Source organism: Corvus hawaiiensis, chromosome 2, assembly GCF_020740725.1.
Source record: "Corvus hawaiiensis isolate bCorHaw1 chromosome 2, bCorHaw1.pri.cur, whole genome shotgun sequence".
Lineage (NCBI taxonomy): Eukaryota > Metazoa > Chordata > Aves > Passeriformes > Corvidae > Corvus > Corvus hawaiiensis.
In genome coordinates, this window is record NC_063214.1 from 52,400,712 (window position 1) to 52,422,146 (window position 21,435).

At 44.4% G+C, this 21,435-nt stretch overlaps 1 protein-coding gene across 3 annotated transcripts in view; it reads right to left on the reverse strand.

Annotated features, from left to right (window-relative positions):
• Window positions 1–18,820, reverse strand: part of SLC7A1 (solute carrier family 7 member 1) — a 40,460-nt gene extending 21,640 nt beyond the window's left edge. The window contains exons 1-3 of one of the 3 annotated variants that reach the window (XM_048294990.1): window positions 18,708–18,724; window positions 6,238–6,405; window positions 5,856–6,066 (exon numbers count right to left, since the gene is read on the reverse strand). The gene's annotated coding sequence lies outside the window, so the exon portion shown is untranslated. Of the gene's footprint in view, window positions 1–5,855; window positions 6,406–18,707 lie in introns of all 3 variants that reach the window. The other 2 variants (XM_048294989.1, XM_048294994.1) reach the window with 2 other exon arrangements.
• Window positions 18,821–21,435: the final 2,615 nt, after the last annotated feature.

A 21,435-nucleotide genomic window follows, 5' to 3' on the forward strand; every position in this document is an offset into this window, starting at 1 on the left:
TGTGTGGCCACAGCCTGTAAGGATGAACCTCATCTTCTATCTCAGACTGCATCCTCCAGCTCCAAGAGCCCCACCCTGGTATTCACACTGCACCATTAAGCCTGGCTTCAGCAAAAGGGCTGTAAAAATGTTTCTTCATTAATTATGCAAAAGGAAAAAGGTTATTTTATTTAGATGCAATGCTGGACTGAGGCATATGCTTTCCAGCAGCACACATTGCACACCAACAACAATACTATGCTGAGAATAACATGCAGGCAAAAATACTCCTAAATGCAATTTACAGTACAGTTCAGTGAGATTGGTACTTCATCAGCTGCAGCTAAAACCCAGCGTAAAAGGTGGGAAAATACATGCTAAGAAACTTAATTAACTGAGTCAACTGTTAAATCCATGCTTCAGTTTTATCACCACAGCATCAACTACAAAACCAAAAATCCTCTTCACTTTTCCAAGACACCGGTCATAAGTCCCAGCTTAAATCCCTTTCTCTTGGCTTTACACTAACTCCCCTGCTATGAGAAAGTAATTACAACTGCAGGAACAGCTGAGAATTACAAAGCCCACTGTGTGAGGAATTGTATCCCACCAACAGCTCTCAAACATGCTCCCAACAGACATGGATTTAGACAAATAAACACAGGTTTTAGGCCAATCTTACAAAACTCTTGTTTCATTAACTATGGGAGTTCCCAACGCATTCAGAGAGGGAAAACTATCTTCTCCCTTCAGCAGGAAGACAGGCATAAGTCTTTACCTAAGTGCATTTGTATGTCAGATTGAGCGAACAATCTCCTTCCCACCTGAACCTTACCCAAATCCATGTCAGCCAGGATTGCTTCTGGCTGGACAACTGCCCAGCTCTCTAAAGCTGGGACAGGGCAGTCACAAACTCTGAACTGGGTTAAATGGGCAAGAAGATTGTGGCACTGGAGTATCCCCTATGAATTCTGTTGCTTTCTAGGATGACACAAGTCCTAGGTTTTGTTTAACTCCCACCAGAGTAATGCAGAAGAGATCCCACTGCTGCCTTCATCATCCTGTGAAGATCCTGGCAATGGGGCTAACTCATCCACTCTGCCCAGCAGTGGTGCTGATTTACATTCAGCCTGAAGTTCCAGGAAATGGGAAGAATGCCAGTGCCATGCAGAAGAAAAAAATGGTGAAGGTACAAAAAAAAGCCCTCCAAAACAAAACAAAGAAATTCCTGCCATAAACTAGACCCAACTAAGAGCAACATACACACAAGAGATGCGTTAATGAATTTATGTTCCAAAGTTAGTGTGAAATGCAAGACCAGTTTGACTCAGAACCAAACTCTGAATTTCAGGACAAACACTGATCTATTCTGAGGTACAGAAACGTCAAGACATACCAAAGGACTGCTGCAAAACAGTTTACTTTGTCCTAAGTCAATATTTATGGCAAAGTTTAGACATTCAGTGGCCCAGACAGAGGAGTTAGAAGCAATACAGAAGACCACAGGGAAGGCCCAGCTGAGGCTATTAATAAAGACAGAAAAAAAGAAAGCAAGCAGAGATGGCCCAGATCAGGGAGAAGCTGAACGTTGAGCCAGGGAGGTCTGCAGAGATGAAGCGCAGCTGGACTCCTGTGTCCTTTGCACAGAGCCGTGGCCAGGCCTCAGTGGACCCCTGAGGCTGAGCTAGACCAACCAGAGAAACTCAGAGATTTTCCTGAGACATTTCACCCTTGGGAAGGCTACAGATCCAGACCTCCCCAAACCACAGTGACTTATGCACTGTGCTCCTCAGGATTTGCACCTCCAAGTTGACATCAGCCTTGCTGAACATAGTGCTGAACGTTTCTTATGCGGAAAAGCAAGGTGAGGGAGGAGGGTATCTTGCAGTGTTGGACCATGCAGTGTGCAGAAGGAAAAGGTTTGTGATGCACACTTGTTCATCAACGTGGGGGTTTCTACAATGCCCACACAATGCAATGGGGCTGAGTTAACTAGCTAACTGCTAGATAGCACTAATGATACACTTGCTTGCAGTGTGAAGTGACCTACTGTCCCCATGCACCACACAAAGCTCCAAGGAGGATGCACTCTGTGGTGGACAAAAGCAAAAGGCAGAGGTCAGGCTGTGCAGCCTGACATTATCTTTGTCCAGGGATGTGCTTCTAGGGTGGACCAAGTATCCCTGCAGGTGAGAGCCACTATCCCTTCTCCTTCCCCCACCACTGACCCCCAAGGAGCTGTGGATGCTAAGACTTTCAGGATTTGGCTTAAGGGCTCTTTTTCAAAAACATGCTACCTAACAATAATGGTAGACTTTTTACTTCTTACGCAGCCATTTACTTTAACAAAATCTGGTATCCTGCAAAACAAACATGATTTACTGGTTTTAGTTCTGCACTGAAAATGAAGGGGTAACTGGTACCCAATTCCCTGCCTTCTCACAGACACACATGTCATGAGAAATCACTTCCTTGGCAAAAACAGGGCTGGTGAGGGGCAATGTCCCCAGAAGAGGAACAGACCCTTGGTGCAGAGATGGAGGATCAGGGTGAGAACTTGGCAATGTCCAAGGGGGCAGGGGGACATACAATTTATTCATTAAAAAAATAACCTAGTGAATTATTTCAAGTTTATATATCACTCAAGAGTGCAATTTCATTTGGAAGTTCCCTTGGGCCTCTCTACAGGTGTTCACAGCTGTAGTACAGCCATCAAGAATAAAACAGAACTGCTTTTTATGGATAATTTGCTTAGAAGAGGGGCTATTTAATTATGACAGGCCTGGAAATTAAGACCAACATCCTGCAATTGGCTTAATGCCAGCAGACAGTGCTCATCTAGCTGATTTCCAGATCAAGATATCAACTCCCTCTTTCCCAAAAAGCATCTTAAGGTCTGAGCATCTCTGTTGTGAATAGAATACTTCCTACAGCCTGCAGGTAACAAACAGGGAGCTGCATGCAGGGCATAGTGCCACAGTTTTGTGGCCCTCACATACAGCACTGTCATTAATCTCACAGGCCACTGATCACCATCCTAAGCATCTCTTACATGTCTTCTTTGGTTTTGAAACAGCAGGTACCAAATCAACCTTTCAATTAAATTCACTGTAGCTTGACAAAGAGACCTTCAATGAAGACAAGTGGGTTTTTTTCAGGAGAACAATTTTTTTGTTTAGAAGGATGTTTAGCAGTACAGAGTCATTACACCTCTGCCCAAAACCTTCTCTGTTTCATTTGTTATCTTTGCAAGTGTATCAAAGGGTGATGTTGGTGGAGTTTATGATTTTTCCCCTCCTTAGAAGTTGCATCCAGCTGTGATTTTGCTTTCTGAAGCGGTCATCCTTGACTTTGAAGTGACCCTTTGTTCTGGGCTGGTTCCACTCCCAACCTCACTTGAAAAGATGAGCCTTTTTTTGAATGTACAGTCAGTAGTCCTGTGGCATAATGCAGTCCTAATAACATAAAACAATATAAATTATTCCAGAAATGTTACCTGGTAATACCTAACCACCTTCAAGATGAGGAAACTTGAATCTGAATGAATATAGATTAGCTTTGTTCTGCTCACACCTAGCTCCTCTCACCCCTGCTTTAGCTCTGGTTTTTCTGATAAGAAACACTGAGCTGCAAGTCCCAGCCACTCAGACCCTGGGTAGGAAATGGCTTCACCCCAAGGCTTTGGGTATCTCCATGTTTTGGCTGGAGCTGAGGTCTTTGAGAGTGGTGGGAAGCAAGGACACACCTAGGTAGCCTAGCAGGGTGGACCCTGGGCCAGGGGCCACATCCTTGGGTGAATCCTGTCCCACTGAAGTTGATGGCAAAACTCCCACCAACTTCAATAGTCCAACTGCTACTGGTACTTGTGTTTTATTTATAATTATGTTTATTACTTTTGTTCCCTATCCAACTTTTTGTGTCTTGACTCTATTGTATTTTCAAATAAAGTAAGATATTCTTCCTCCTTTTATCTAATGGTTAACATACCTATTATATCAGGTTGATAGATTTCCTTCCCCATTCTTCAAAACAAACCCATAATAAAATAAGCAATCTGCCATGTGGTTGACAGAAAAAAGTAAACTATAATAAACATCTGTCCAGCTAAACATAGAACACCATGTGTAAAACTAAGCTGACAGAGCACCATTTTACATAAGCAATACTATGACTTCCTCAACAATTACAAGTTGTTTCAACTTCTGAAACGCTGCTCCTTACCTATTTCAAGGCATTGCTGTTCCTGAGAATCTTCTTCTCCAATTTGCAGAAGAGCATAAAACTAAAGCTGATTACACAGAACAAGGAGTTTTCTACTAAGCAAAGAACAAAACCTAAGCCTAAGCTTGCTGCATGTCCAGCAAAGTCCCCAGACATCTCCTTGGAAGACGAGTGAGCAGAAATCCTCATTCAACATCGTCCCACATATATATGCTTATTCCATTTGAAACACGTGGAAATGTCTACTGCCATCAGTACCCTTCTCTCACAGCAAAGTCATGTACTGTGGACAATCTAACATTTGTTGAAGACCAAAAGGATGCTGAGGAAAAATATCCCCCATATAGCTGTATAATCACTGCTACAAGTCTGCAGAACAAAGAGCTTGTGGAACAAGGAGCTTGTGCTTCCACCAGCATATTTGACAACATGGAAAGGTTTTCACCCTATATTTTTAGTTTAAACATGGTCCCTGAACAAGTGTGTAGTGATGATGCCAACCAGTTGATCAACACATAGATAACAAACCCTTTGGGAACCCTTTCCAAAAGGCTGATTTTGCTGCTTCCGTCCCCAAGGCAGCATCATTCACACAAAAGTCCTATACAGGAAAAGAGGTGGAAAACATCAATTCCTACTACTGCTGTTAGCATTACAAGTATTTTTGGGGTGTCAGATTCAACTGCAGACTCCTAAATGCAAATGGTCATAATGTAAGTGACCAACTAGAACTCCTGAATGTTTTCTAAAGCATCATTCAGGAAACAAAGTCACCAAGGCACATCAGTCCTGGGTGTCATCCATTCCAGTATAAAGCAGGAATTGCGTCAGATATGTCCTTCCAAAATGTCTTGCCATGAAAATCTCCAATGTTTTATGTTACTCTGCAACAAGCAACAGCGTAGAGAAAAGATGGCTGCAGAAGATGCTGAGCTTTTGCAACAGATATTTGAGCGCCTATCTCTAGACTTTCAGAAGCAGAAGCAAAGGATGTGGCATTAGACCCTAAGTTTCATCTGGCTGTCCCCTTATCAGGTGTGCTGGAGAAGGCAGGCAGTTTAGAGAAGACGTGCTTGGGACAAGTGCTGAGGACCAACTCAGAGACTTTGACTGTAGCCATTTGCAGATGCAGCCAGCAGCAAAGACAGCAGTGAAAGCAAAGGCATGACCAAGCATTATGCAAAGCTGGAAGTTATCTCACTATAGCAGCAGCAATGGCAAGGAGTCCAAGCCAAAAGCCACCAGAGTAGCTGCAATTCTTTGCATTTGTTTCATTGTGCATGAAGAGATGTTGTCCTGCTGAAGTATTTTAACCAGAAAAGGAAGGTATTGTCTATGTGCTGTTAAATTGTTCCCTTCTTGATTATCATAATTTTATTTTTCTTCTTTTTCATATGTGTGCAAACATATGCATATATCTCAATATACATTAATCTAGATTACATCAGAGTGTATGTATATATATATACATATATGGACATTAATGTTATATTCTTTACCAATTTTGTCATTAAAAATCAAGATCAGCCACTAGCAAAGCATTCACTACTCAAAGGAAGGGAGCCATGCACTTAAATATAAATGACACATTAAACAAAGACACGGGCACACACAGGTGTGGGTGCGCCTTGTACACAAAACCCAATCTTACTCACCTGCTTAAAGGCACACTGCCTGTCTGAAGGGGATCATATTACTCTCCTTTGTTGAGCAGATCCTTTAACACCAGGAGGGAGATGGTGCTGGGAGACCAGCCCAATGTCACAGATGGCTGGGCATGCTGCAGGTTTCTGTTCCTCAGACTCCTGAGTATTAGGAACATTTTCAAAGTAGCATTGCTCACTCCTCTCCAGGTGTCTCATAAACCTAGAGGATTTATTCCATTGGAAAAGGGGCAGTGAGGTGCTCTCTATAATCCCTATACCACCCACTTACCAGTAATCAATTACTGAAAGGTGACCACCAAGCCCCATTGGACATGAAGAAGGTGCTCAATTACTGCCTTGGGAGAACATCAGGGTGCTGCAGCTCACCCACCTGCTTTCCAAATTGTCACGGCTCTGACTGTACCAAGGTCAGAAAATCCTCTCATCCCAGGACAACTTCCAAGATGGCAAAGACCATCCCTTTCCACAAGTTCAGAGAGGAATTCTCAACTTCCCCAAAATTTCAAAGCAGGCAAACTTCAGTGTTTTTTCTCAGTATCTGCAGAAAAGTTGATTTGGGTTATCTGTGACGATACACAAAATCCATTTTGAAATGAACAGTCATTTTTGACCAAAATAAAGGAGGAAGGTTCCTGCTGTGGAAGTCATGAGCAGAGTACTTCAAACACTCAGAATTCAAGCTTCAAAGTCTCCAAAATGGAAATTGTGATGCCCTTTCTTCTGCACAAAGCTCCAGCTGTGATTATCAACAAATGTGGCAACACAGTAAGCCATTCACCAGGGAAAAGGTTGGATAGGCATTAATTCCCCTACTGCAGAAACACTCACCATACAATGCTTAATTTGCAGTGGGGAATTTGATGTTACAATCACTTTCCAACTGCAGGCACAATGAAAGGTTGGGATAGGATTCAATACAAGATCACCACCACCCAAGTGTTGCAAAAACAGGTTAGAGAAATACCTTTTAGACTCACACTAGATACAGTGCACCCTGCCTCAAAGCAGGGAAAACTCAGGTGCAGCCAGACATGTTTGTTTTGGCAGGGTTAAATCATTAAACCAGATCTTCCTCTCCCCAGACTACTGCCTATCATCCCACAGCTGTACCAGAATAACCACCTGGGCGATCATGCTGAAAACAGCACCACTGAAACAAACTCAACACTGTGACTAGAGCTGACCAGATGGCAAGCTACCACAGATAGCAGCCAGGGCAGAGGAGAGGGATGTGACACTTTCCAGGATGGATTCCCATCTGAGAAGCACCATCCAGTGAAAGGTGTCTTCAGTGCCCTCAGCCCTTTTAGCCCACACCTCAAATTTCAGCTGGTGAGGATACTATCAGCTCAAAACAGCACCCAGATGTTTTGAGGAGGACAGCACCACATTTGCCATCCACAGCTCCTCAGAGATAAAAAGTTAAGGAAATGTCTTCCTGCCTAGCCAATAAAGGGCATCACACTTCTCTAATTACATGAAGCACTATTTTCTGATGAAAAAGCATCTAACTGAAAAGTCTCCCACCAGCTCTAGTACAGTCTCGTCAAATAGTTCCTCAGCATGACTTCAAATTACACCTTGCAAGAAAATTGCTTGATTTAACTCCCTCAATTGATCATAACACCAAAGGGGATCTCCACTGATAATTAAACTTCCCAAATGAAAGCCTGAGACACGCTGGCAGGAATTCACCTGAAACAACCCATCGCCCATAATCTGCCAGGGACTCAGCCTTGGTATTGAGCAGAAAAAAATTAATGCTCTGGGAAATAATATTTAATAAGTGAGCTTCTATTTCCTTAAACCCAGATAAAATGAAGACAGATCTTTGCTTAGCCAAAAGTCCTGGTCGTGTCATTCAGCATACAGCAGTTGTGGTCCTTGGACAACATTGCTCGGAAGAAGGTGGGAAATGTCCTTAGGGGATAAGGAAGTAAGTTAGACAGCAACAGAAGTTGGTTTGTTATTAAAACAATAGTGGAGAAACAAACAAAACATTAAGAGCCCCAACCTTCATGCAGAACAAAAAGTATCCTGCACAGACATGGGACACATCTAATCGTACTGACAGAAGAAAGGAAGGAGAAGGCTTCCCCAAACACTGTTATTTCACCAGGACGAAGGGCACAGCTGAATTGAGATTTTCAGGTGCAGAAAACAAGCAGATCAAAGTGGGTATAAATAATTGGATTTTGCTATGTCCCTGAGCAGTGGGGAGCAGATGGAGGCCAGCAGGTAGGTCATGGTGAGCAGTGGCAGCTCCAGCTGGAGGCAGGGCCATGAGGCAGCAGCAGACCCTGGTCACCCTTGCCAAGCAAGCCATGAGCATCCTGCCTGAGTGATGGGCTGGATTATGGACCTGTGGCCACTCCTATGGATCAGCATGTCTGCAGGTCAGATGTTTCTTGAACAGGCACACTCCCAGCACTGCTGCACCAATTAAAAAACTGTCCCAATTAACAAAACGCTGTCTCAATAAAAACTTCCTCCATTACCAAAAAGAGTACTGAATTGAAGCAAAAGGTCCCTTTACTGGGAAAGCAGGAGTTGTTTTTGTGAATGAGGTGGAAGTGTTTGAAGAGCTTTTTCAAAGGAAACACTCCGTAACAAACCTCAAAAGAACTGCTCACACAAGGCAGAACACAGCGTGTGCTGGACCCACACTCGTTCAGGGAGGAAGTGGAACAGAAATTTTAAGTGGTCAAGTCATGGGGCTCCCTGTGCCTTATGCCAAGGTGGTTGCAGGCTTCTGAGAAAGGTTTTGTTCTCCCTGGGTAACCGTGTATGCAAATTAAGCATTCAGAGTCAGGATGGATGGGGCTTTGAGTAACCCCATGGCAGGTGGATTGGACTGCATGGAGCTTCAAAGGTTTCTTCCAAACCAAACCATTCTAGAACTCTATGAAAATTCAAATTATGCTACATCACTCCTTTAGGCTTCTGCAATCAAAACAAAGCAATTAGAATTCATTTTTGTTAATTTAGTTTTTCCACTGATTTGCAGGCCATTCAAGGGCTTGCCCCATGCAGCATTCCAAGTGAGATCTATCAGCCCTGCACCCTGGTGTGGCTGTTGGAGAGTGACTCAACACAGTGGAAGAATTAAGAAAAACTTCCATTTTCTGAAGAAACCAAAGTTAGTTTCTAAATGAACACACAAGCTGAATTAAAAAATATATTACGACCTTCTGAGGGCACTTGCATGACTACAGACCTAATACTAAAGCATTTTGCAAGTATGATTTGCACCATACGGAAGAGAAGCTGACTGTGAAAGGAGCTAAAATGTTTGCTTTTAGATTCAGTATTCCCACATTCCAGACATGATTCAAGGGCTGGGGAGGGATCAGCTCCTTCCAAGCACCACATGCTCATCATTGCAGGCACAGACAAGCACTTCATACCCCTTGGCTGATGTGTGCAGACACATCCTCTCCTGCAGCAGAGAGGCTGCTGCACATCTGCAGTTTCAGGGGTGGCTCTTCCAAGTAATTCCCACTGTAAAATTCTTCAGAAAAGCCTTCCCCTGAGAGACAGTGCCCTGATGCATACTGGAATGATTCAGCAATGACTGAATCCTACCATCTGATCCAACTAGTACTGCCCATTGACCAGACACACCCCACTGACCAGGGTCGCTCAGTGCTGAAGGAAACAACAAGTGCACGACTTGGATGGGCCACTGATGCCTCAGCTGCCTTGAACAGCATGAGAAGCTCCCACACGAGGAAGCCCTAAATGAGGCAGTCTGGGTAGCCCAATCCAAGGCAGAGAAGCATTCTGAGCATCAATGGTGTGGCCACATCCCCACTGTAACTGGGATATGGCAATGTTCCAACTTATTGGGCAGTAAATGACTCCCTTTCTCTGCCAGTCCATGACATGAGCCTCACCAGGGACCGTCATTTTGTGATGGGAATTGGTTGTGCAGGTCAGTCGCAGAGCCTGGCTGCCAGGACTACAGGATATGCCTACATCAGTGTAGCCTAGACATACACCCACAGAAAAATGAGAGTGGAAGATGGTGCAAGGAGGTGGAGCAAAGGAGATAAAGCATGGGGCTATATGGAAAAAAATTCAGTCTCAGAAGTGTTTTGCAAATTATCCTACAAGCCATCACTGCAAAGACTTCACAGCTCCTAAAGTGATGGGTTTACAACAAAATGCCTCAGAAAACTGCATCTGTTTTAGGCATTTAAGTCCAAAGTAAGTACAGAGCATGGCAAATCATACAAGCATGATGTTTGATTAGTATGTCAGTGGGGTAACCAAACATTCCTATTTTCACACACAGATATCAGAACCTAGTTTTGATATATTCTACTTAAATAAATCTCATCAGAAAAGAGCTAAAACACTGATGTGGAATTAAATTTCACAGTGAGGAAGGTGTGGAGGATTTTTGCTTTGGGTAAATACTCTTTTCTTAGGCACAAGTTCACCATTCAGCTCTCTCCTGCTCTGGGACAGGAGAGCTGTTGTTTAAGAAGAGTTTTGCCTCCACCTAATCCAAACATTCAAGGCTGCTGATGGGGAAGAACTGGGGAGAAGAGGCATCCAAACACAGCCCAATTCATATTTATCTCAGAACGTCTATCAAAACTATAACAAAAGGCTTACCACTCCTGTGTCGGATGAGAGCAAGACTTGCTGAAGTTTGTGGGATTTTAACGGGCTTTTTTCCCTCAAAAAGCAAAGATGACACTGACCAGCCAAACTGTGAGCCAGACCACAAGCCACACATTTCAGATCTCACTGCTGACAATGCCATGCAGAGGGATCCTGCACCACCTCAACACAGGACTCCACACTGGGCAGCCCCAAGAGGGATTTGAGCAGAAAGCTGCTGCATGTGATCATTGAAGGAGCAGGGACAATGCAGAAATACCAGGAGGTAAGAAATGCAAAAAGTTGACAGACTTGGCCTGAGCCTAGCCATGAGGTCACTGCAAAATACACTGCAGATTCAGCCCCCTGGTTTGCACAAGGAGAAGCATTACTGTATAGCCACTCTTAACAGTTTATTTTGCCATCTGTGTGGCAGAAAGCCAGGTCTTACAACCCACATCTCTCCATGAAGAGAGCTAGTTCTGGCTCCCTTGGAAGCACAAGTCATCTTACAGAAGTAATTCACTCCTGTGAGCAAAAAACCAGATGTGTCATCTACTTTTTATTCAACCCCATCAGCGTTGTAGTTATCTAATCTGTAGGCTAAAATCTTACTCAGATTTCTGAATTTATTGAAATAAATAATAGCCACCTGCACCTCCCTACTCTTCATGCAGAAGCCTGGTCTGCTCCAAAAAATGCTCCTGCAATCCAGTGACAGAGAAGTGAAGCCACGCAGCACGCAGTCCTGTCAAGGGAAGTTACACTGCTCTCCTTAAAAATAATTGTGTCCCTATCAACAAAATACAGTGTTTGGAGTAAGTGTGCTCTTTTTATTGGCAGAAAAATTACTAATATCATCCAGTCTAACTTTTTATAACATTATTATATTTTTCCACATCATCATTCTGGCATCAAAGGAAATCATTCCTAATTATGTTTATGGGACTGGGGGAATACACAGAGAGACCTAGATATGACAGTCTAGGAGAAGTATGGTGAAATGCATAATGCAACACCTCTCAGAACATGTACAGCGATGTCTGTCCCCATGTCACTTACCTAGAACAAGAAACTTTGAAGTATAATAAGTTCTGCTGCTGCAAGGTGCTTTAAGTGACAGCAAGAAGGAAACAAACTGGCTGTAAATATTCTGCTTAGCTCCACTCAGCTGGGACTTGCAAAAGAAAATAGGTGGGTTTAAAGCAAGGTAAGTGAAACAAATGGTAATTACCATTTTCACCCCAAGGGTCTGAACAGGAGCATGAAAAGCAAAGCACTGCTGTTGTGTTTTTGATGGTGCTCTACACCATGCTGTTCTGCTCTCCAGGTATTTCCTTTGAAGGAAAAAACAGGTTCAAAAGTTCTCTAACATCTGTGACCATTTATCTGGAGCAGCCAAAGTACAGCAGTGTGGTTTCATCACTGATACAAGTTTCTTTGGGGGTCATCCTTGTGTTTCTTCACATGCCAACCAGGTTATGAGGGGCAGGATTCCTCTTGATTAGCTTCAGCCTGCTCCAGAGCAGACACAGGGACTTAGGGCATCATCTCACCCCCCTCTGTAACCAGCAGGCTAAGACAGGCACCTCCAGGCATAAACTTACCCCTTGGAGGAGAGATGGGAGCTATGGCCCTCCAGAGTTACTTGGTTTCCCTAGCTACTGCAGGGCTCTAGCAAACATCTACAAAAACTCCACCAGACTAATGCTCAAGACAGGGACTGCACGTGGACCCAGCTGAAGGAAAAAACACCTCAATGAATTTTGACAGGTCTTTCTGTGGACAGTTAATAAAAGGATGTGAAAGTCTCTGAATAGTCTTAGGGGTTTTAACAACTCAGACATGCACTTCTCTCAAAAGAGCAACAACTCCTCCTTACATTTGCTTTCCTCAAAAATAATAGTGTTTTCTGGAGAAACACTTGGATTTCAGGACTGTCCAAGCACTGATCCTAGAGCTTCCAGAGCAAAGCATAAACATTTTGCTTCTGCTCTTCTCCAGTTACTTAGCTGTTACACTTTTCACTGTATTGCTTGTGTTGGTACTTTTCCTGAACTATAAAGCTGCTAGAAGCCAAATTTCTGTTCCCATCTCACAGAAGTTCTCACTTCCAAAATCCCAACAAACACCTATTGTTTTTCTCCTCCAAGATGTAGCACCTCCACCCTAATCCATCTATCCAGCGCCTTCATTTTGCTCGCAGTGCCAGAACATTTTGCTCCTTTTTTCCAGCCAACTGCACAGCCAGACATTAGGTCGTGTCTAATGTACCTGTACTCAGCACAGACAGACATACAATGGTACAGCACTTCTGCACTTCAAACCTAGATCAGCCAAGTGCTGTATTCTTCTCAATGGCCTCCTCTCAGCTTTTGGAAGCTATAAGCATATAAACCAGCCCGTCCCTGCAACCTGAGACAAAGAGTAAGAGTCTTCAAATCACATATGTTACAGGTCACCCTGTTTTGTGAACTTTTTGGAGGGAGAAGAACAAAGTGGCATGCAGCAGCATCCTTTGCTTGGGCAGTATCTCACATGGGTCATCAACCAGCTGTCAGGCAGTGTGCAACCCCAAGGAAAATTTCATCAGCAACCTAATGATAAAAGACTATATTCTGGTTACCTGAGATAACTAATCCCTTCTGGAATATTTTCTAAAGATACAACACATTATTTAGTTTGTTAACTGAAACTGCTTTATAAAAGAGTTACTTCAACAAAACAACCTAGTTCTAAAAATTCAACAATGCATTTTTCCAATAGTTTAAGAATTTGTCACCTGACAAAAGCAAGCTACTGTTCAGCTTAAGGAAACAGTTCATTTATCAAATCACAGTAATTTCTTGTACAGTGCATTTACTCCTGCTGCATAGCTATCCCAATAAACCTCCTACATCAGCATTCCCAAATGAAGCTATGACTAGCATTAACAATGGACTGATTTTGCTATGGTTTGAAGCTTGTACTTTTTTTTCCCCCCCTTCCTTTCTTATTTTCCAGGATTGGTTTGGCTTACTGACTCCAGATTTCACAGTAAACAGTTTGAGGCAGCAGATTCTTTGGAAGCATGTTCTCCCAAGCCCTGGTGTCAGAATGCTTTACCCATAAAATTAAAAAGGGATTTTGCATGGCATCTCTTTTATAGCAACAAAAAGTGGCACTACACCACAACGTACAAATACCCACCAAACTCAAGGCAAACTCACCTTTGGTTTAATCAAGCCACCGAACCAACGTGGCCCACTGCCAACACATAGAACAGTACAGTTACCAGTGCAGACTTGTTTCCTTACAGCTCCAAGTGCATCATCTGCAGCCGTAAATGTACCCACATGCCTGATACCACCATTGCCTTTCACCTCCCAGACATCATCCTCACTGCTCTGTGGGCTGAGCTCTCTGTGCAGCATCCCAGACCACTTCACTCAAATACTGCTAACCAGAGTTACAAATATTTTCTAGAGAAACACCATACTATTTGCTTTGCCAGCTGAAACTTCAATGATATAACCTAGCTGCTAACTCATGTTAGCAAAGACCTACCAGTGAAGCAGCCTGTGCTTCCCAGCCTCACTTGAGGTGACAAAAATCTGAAGAGAGCTCTCCTAGATGTATCCGGCAGAAAACTGAAGCAGCAATCGCCTCTGCAGCTGGGATGCCAGTGAGCAGCTGCCAGCAGCAAACTCTTCAGTAGGCACAACTGCAGCCACAGACAATGTGCATGCACACTACAGCTCATTCTTCTCAGTCGTATTAAAATACCTGGTAATCTCTTGCAGTCAGGTCCACACACATCCACGTGAATCATGGCACACACTTTCTCTTTGACAGAATGTGTTTCAGGAATAAGTAAATTATCTGGTATGGGGCATTTTAAACTGCTTACCTGAATCAAAACTGGGGATAAACCCTAGTTAAACAAAAAGCTCATTGACATTATACGTTTTTAAACTCCACATTGGCTTATAATAAACTTTGTGCAATGGATGACTCAAAAAGGCACTAAATTTCAATAAAACATAGCTTGCTCAGTAAATAAGGGTCGTAATTAAAAGCAAGTCCTCAAAAGCAATATATTAAGTGAAATCCTCATCCTTGTAATTAAAAAATTAAATGGGCCACTAAGATCTACAAGGAAAGATACAAATGAATTACAAGGATGCAGAAAATAAGGCAAAAGTGAATTGGGAAATTTGTACAGCTCAGGAAAGCCTGCTAAGATATTTCACTGCTAATCTTGTGAAAAGGAACCCAAGAGTTACTCCTCATCTCAGAAAGGGGCAGGAGAAAGAAGAATGTAAGAAAATATGATGCTAAACACTACCATTAAGTAGACTAATAAATTTAATGTTTCCGACAATATAGCAATCACATGGATCTCTCAGAAAAAGGGTCAAGACATGGCACAGAAGGCACTAAGGAACTGGTATGATTTACAGAAAAATTGAAGGAGGGATCCTGTGTTGCTGTGAAATAATGTTTTCTGAACTGCTTTTCACTTGAATAGGAAAAAACAAAAACAACAAGACCAAAAACAAAACCAAACAGAAACTGAAAAATTATACCTAGAACCAAACATCTCACAGTATTCTATTTTGGAAACTCTGAAGTCAGGCACTTCTGATACCATTCACAGGATTTATGATCCACCACCTTGGTGATCTCCGGCAGCATCAGGGACCCTGGCAACGGCAGCAGCTGCCGACTCACCATCGAGGGCAGGCGGCTCCAGCCAGTGCTGCCAGGGCAAGAGGCATTAGATTTCTACAAACCACAACAGGAAGGTGGGAGCCCCAGCTCCTGATTCCTGATACCCCCAAACTGCCCAGGAACCACAGGCAATAGTCAAGAGTCCTGCAACAAGTGGGCCCGTCATATGGCAAGTGATAGCCCTCATGTTTTGTTTGACCATCAGACTCAGTTATGCCTTTTTCTTTCCCTTTTTCTTTTTTTTTTTTTCTTTTTTTGTTTCCAGTAGGTTTTAGTAGCCAGTAACGTTGCAACAACTGCACTAAGGAGGAAGTGCCCAAGTACCAAAACAATCCCACCCTTATGGCAGAACTGTCATAACTTTTTCCAAAGTCCTTGGGGTTTCCAAGAACCTCAAAAGTTTCTTGAGATAAACACTTAGACCATTCATGCCTTCTTTTATACTCAGTGGAAAGCAGATGAGTACATGAGCACGTCAGGTCACAACTCATTTATTTAAGTGTACTGGGCTGAGGTGAATCACGCCCAGGAATGTCCATCCCTCCCTTGGCTGAACACCTTGGACATGGATGAGTACATATACCCAGATGAATGCCACCTTCAACACCATTCAGCACATGACCGATTTTCAATGATTTTGACCCTGGGATGATGAAGGATGGGGCTATAACAGGTAATGAAAAAACCCCTAGGATACTGCCAAACAGACAGAGCACCCACCCTGGGTTACTAACTATGGGTCAGTATTGACACAGCTGACCCCAACCAGCTCTGCCTGAAGCACTAAAATAGCTCTCCACACCACACAGCCTCACAGTGCTGATGGTCAGTAGCACCAGTTTCTTCACATACAGTGTTAAGTCAACAGGACTTCTTAGCTCACCCTTCAGGAGAGGCAAAGGGGCTGTGTCGCATCCACATATGCCTCTGTCACCAGGATCAAGCCAGCATCTACCCAGCACATCTGCAGACAAAGTAACTCACACTCTTTTCCTCCTGACCCACTCTACACCGATGCTTTTGGCATCACAGATATGGGTCAAGAGAAGATAATTAAAGTTACCACTTTGTTTTCTACTCACTTAGAGCTGGGATACAATTGGAAGCGACATTTCTGAAAGGATATCAAAGTCTCATTAACCTGTCCTCAAGGTTGAGGAGCTTGCTAGAGCAAGGGTGAACTAAAGGTAGCAGAGGCAATAATTGCAATAAGACCCCTGCCCTCCTTCACTCGAACCATATTTCTCCCTCTTTTCTTTCCCAGCTGCTTTTTCTTCTTTTCCCACCACTCCTTTTTTCCCTTCCACTCACATACACTAGGCCATCAACTGTGCTCAACACCAGGCAGATTGGCACTTGCTCCTGTCATCTCAGATTCATGCTCTTAAGGTTGGAAAAGGACTCCAAGATCACCAAATCCCACCATTTACCGTGTCACACAACTTAAAGCAGAGACACAGAGCTCAGGCCCACCACCATGAGAATGAACGTTACCTGCCATCTGGCAAGAGATTACACAGGAAAAAGGAGGAAAAAAAAAAAAAAAAGGGGGAAAAAGAAGGAAAAAAAAAAAAAAGAGGGAGTGACAAATCTTTCAACAGTACACCTTGGAACTGGTTTCTCCAGTAACTGGTTAAAGAGTTACTAGCTTCCTCTTCCCTGAGTCAGTTGCTTCCGTTTAGAAAAAATATGGCAGGAATATACTCCAGGAGGAGTCAAGAGCATATTGCGTCTCACCCACACTCACAACTGAGCTGCTTGAATTAGAAGCCTAGTAGGCCTCAGACTTCTGTTACAGCCCACTCCAACAAAGAAGTGCCTTCTGAACACACCTCCTCACTGTTAAGCACAGCCCTACAAGCAGCAAGGCTCAAAACTTTACAAATACCACCAAAGTGGCATAAGTCGGGGACTAAACACCCATTAGTTCCCCTGCTCAAGAAAAGGCTTTATTTCGAAGCCAATGTGACCATCTAAAGAACGCATGTGATGGAGCACAGTCGAGGTCTGTCCCTGTCAAATCGTTCAAAATGCAACATACTCAAAATACTTGAATGCTAAGTAAATGTCAAGACTTGTAGCAATGCATGAGCTTGCTCCTGCTTTGTGCCAGGGTCAGCACTTGCAGCTATGGAGCCTGCGCCATTACACAGTCCCTCCTCTTTTGCATTAGATGGAAAGCTTGTCCAAAAACACGTCAGTTGGCTGCTGAAGGTAACAGAAGTCCACAGAGTACCTGACAGGTAAATTTGCACCTGTTCTTTCCAAGTTTTCATTGTATTTGCCTCTAACTTGGAGACAGCAGACACTCAAGCATCAGCGAGTGACTGAAGGGCTTCAAGAGGCATTGCTGTCCCACTGCAGAGGGTCCCACATGACACCGGCATTGCCATGTGTGACCACATCTTCACCACTTGTCCCCATGGCTTAGCAGAGTCCACAGAGGTGGGAAAAGGGAGGCAGGGTAGGATACTGCTAGTTCTGCTGATGTTGGACTACACGTTGAAGTTGTTGCTCGAGCACAAAGTAACAGCTGCAAATGACCACAGGGAACATGCTAACTCATGAACCTTCAGCACCATTATCATCTCAGCTTTCCTGCCCGTATCTGCAGCCTCTCTAGAGCTGCAACTGCCTTTCTATCTTGAGTCTATACAGCACCTACAAAAACACCACCTTGCTCCAAAACTAAGGTTTCTAGCAGCTGACACTAGAACCAACTAGCAATTCCATATGTAGTCTCAATCTTCCTCTCCAGCCTTAGCTGCATATAAATTTCCTCTTAATAATTTTTAGTAAGTTCCCCTTGCTCCACCCCATCTGCCACACACATTCACACATACATATGCAAAAAAAGATGAGAGGCACCTGTCAGCCAGGACAGCTGCCTGCAAAACGCTGACAAACCAAATGGAGACAAGTCCCTGTCCTGATCACAGGAGTTGGTTCGGGAGCAGCAGACTGCAGGAACTCCTGGGGTACGGGTCTGGCTCGAGCACTATGAGCCCTATGGTCGATACTGGCATTTTTGGTAAATTCTCAGTCTCTTTTGCAGTTTGACGAAGGAAGCCAAGCACAGCATGGCAGTCTCTCGGGAGCTACCCTGGACATAGAAAGGCCGTCAAGGACGGCTTCTCCTTAGCACCTGGGCCTTCACCTCCAGCACAGCACGTTCCCTGCGCCGCAGAGAAGACAAGCAAAAAAAAAGGGTTAGCTCGGGAGCAGGCACACACGGATGCATGCTCCCCAGCTCCGCGCTGGCCCTCTCCATCCCTGGCAGTTCCCTGGGGACATTCGCTCCGGCAGCGCCAAGAAAGGCCCTTCCCGCCAGCATTGTGGGGACGGCAGAGCGGCTGCGACCCGACCCGGCAGCCCGGGCTGAGGTCAGGCGAGGGGACGGGAGAGCTCCCGGAGGGGACCGCCCGGGGGCCACAGCAGGCCCTGAACGCGCACGCTGCGCCCGCCGCAAGATGGACGCGCCGCGTACGGCCCCCGCCCGCTCAGCCTCAGACTCACCCAGCCGGGGGGCTCGGGCAAGCGGCGAGGAAGCACAGCGCCAACCCCCACCTCCCCGCTGCCGCTTTAGATCTCCTACGCGGGTCCGCCCCAATGAATGGGAGGTGCTGTTCCACGTGGGAAGAGCCCCACGTGGTGCAGGGATGGGCTAGTAGCGGGGGGGATGAGGGGGAGGGGCTGATGGGTGCGCAAGCGAGCTCGCAAGGCAGGTGGAGGTTACCTGCGCGGGGCAGAAAGGGGCTTCCCAGGCCGGCTATCTGCCGCTCATTTGGCGTGGACTAAAAAGCTACTCGGTTTTTCTTTTCCTCCTCATGCTCCCTGGGAGTGAGAACTGAGGGGCTGGATTGTACTGAATCATCCATTCAGCTGTAGCGCACACCATGCTCTGACAGCTGCTGGCTTCTGCAGAACACGGTTGAGCAAGAGATGCCGGCATGAAATTGATGCAGTGGATAATCATAGAATCAATCAAGAGACTGTTAAGGGTTTGGAATGGACCTTAAAGACCATCCAGTCCTAAACTCTCCTGCTGTGGACAGGGACACCTCCCACTTGACCAGGTTGCTCAAAGCATTAGTCAATCTGTCCTTGAACACTGCCAGGCTTGGGGCATCCACAGCTTCCCTGGGCAACCTCTTCCAGTGTCTCGCCACCCTCACAGTAAAAAACTTCCTATTATCTAACCTAAACTTCCCCCCTTTTCAATTTTTACCCATTACTTCTTCTTCTATCACTACAGTTCCTGACAGAGAGTCCCCTTCCAGCTCCCCTGTAGGCCCCCCTAAGATACTGGAAGGCTGCCGTGAGGTCTCCACACAACCTTTTCTCCAGACTGAACAGCCCCTGATAAGGACAGTAGAACAGCATTTCACTCCATTGATAAGGAACAACATTTGACTTCTTACCAGGGACAGTAGAACAGAATAGCACAGCCTTGGAGAAATAAATAAAGGATGTAACTTAGGCAAACAGAAGTCATGCAAAACGCAAGCAGGATGCCAGCTCAGCTCTGCAAGGCTGAAAAAGTAGAAGTTAAGCAAAACAATGACACTGCATTTAATCAAAATCGGGAGTTGAAGAACAGTCCCCTGAACAGGACACTGGATGTTGAAGACAAACCCCAAAGAACCATGGAAGGACTTTGATAAGGGGTGTGACTATGTTAAATGAAGTCCAGGAAGGGGGGATAGCTAATGAATAAGTAATCAGTGTTTATGATAAAAACTGTACACCTGACACTCGGGGCATTGATTAGAGGAAATATCCTCCAAGTGACCAGCATGCTATAATAAAGAATGCCTGCTATCTAGTACTCAAAACTGTGCTAGAAAGTTTCTAGCCATCTGATTTCAGTATCACCCCAACTCTCTCCATCTGTCTTCACAGGAGAGGTGTCCCAGTCCTCTAACCAACTTTGTGGGCATCCTTTGGACTTGCTCCAACAGTTCCATGTCCTTTTTATGCTGGGGACACCAGAACTCCAGGCGGGGTCTGACAAGAGCAGAGTAGAGGGGGAGGATCACCCTCAGCCTGCTGGCCATGCTGCTTTTGGTGCAGCCCAGGATCCAATGATGGTGGACACTGGTGGACTTGAATTAGGCTTTTGACATAACCTCCCATGAAGCACAATACTCCCAATCAGGAAAATACACTGTTGATGAAACTGTCATGGCTCTCCCCAAAACTGGGGCAAACAGCCCAAAAGAGCTGTGGATGTTGGAAGGAGAACAGCATGGGGTCTGTGCCAGGCTTGGCAAGATCCCACTTCCATTACCATTCCTAAGAGACCACTATGGGGAAATTGTCCAGTGCACTGCAGGATGAGAAAGCATCTGAACATGAATCTTGAAGAAACTCCAAAAATAAAGTGGAATTCTAGAAAGGAGGAGAGTGATAGTTAAGGAAAGAAACCAAATAAGCAGTGAAGAACATTTGGCTGAGCAACAATTCAAATTGCATCGGAGGAGGTTTAGATTGGATATTAAAAAAAACTTCTTCACAAAAGGGTTGTGAAGCATTGGAACAGGCAGCCCAGGGAAGCGGGGGAGTCACTATCCCTGAAGATATTTAAAAGATGTGTAGGGACACTGAGGGACATGGCTTAGTGGTAGACTTGGCAGCACTGGGTTGATGGTTGGGCTTTTACGATCTGAGAGGTCTTTTGCAACCTAAATGACTCTGATTAGAAAGAGATCAGGAAATCACAGTGGATCCCAAAAGTCATGTGAAACTGCTGCATGGGACTATATGGTACTAATGAAATAAAAAATACTACCAAAAAGAACAGTATCTTTCTAGTAGAGCACCTTACTTGAAACATATGTAGGATGTAGAAAGTAATTATGAACCAATAGTGCTGAAATTGGAGTACTGTGCTTATTTTGACATTTAACCATAAAGAAATCCATCCACTTGGTGCAATCCTGAAAAAAATAAGTAGGAGCCCCATTCATTAAAGAAAAAAGTAAGGAATTGTTTTTCTTTTCCAGAACAAAAGTAGAGCAATAGAACAATCCTTCAGTGATTAAGAGGCAAAAGTATAAACAGTAAGGAAAGAAACTGTTGAATGCCAATTACAGCTGCACCATGCCCATTAACAGTTACCCATTGGAGAGACTGGAGGACATTTTGGGGGTAAGCATTCACAAAAACCCCTAAAACAATGTTTTACTGCTGTGTTTCTTCATCAGCTTCTCCATGTGAAAACAACAGCTATACCTGTCATGTT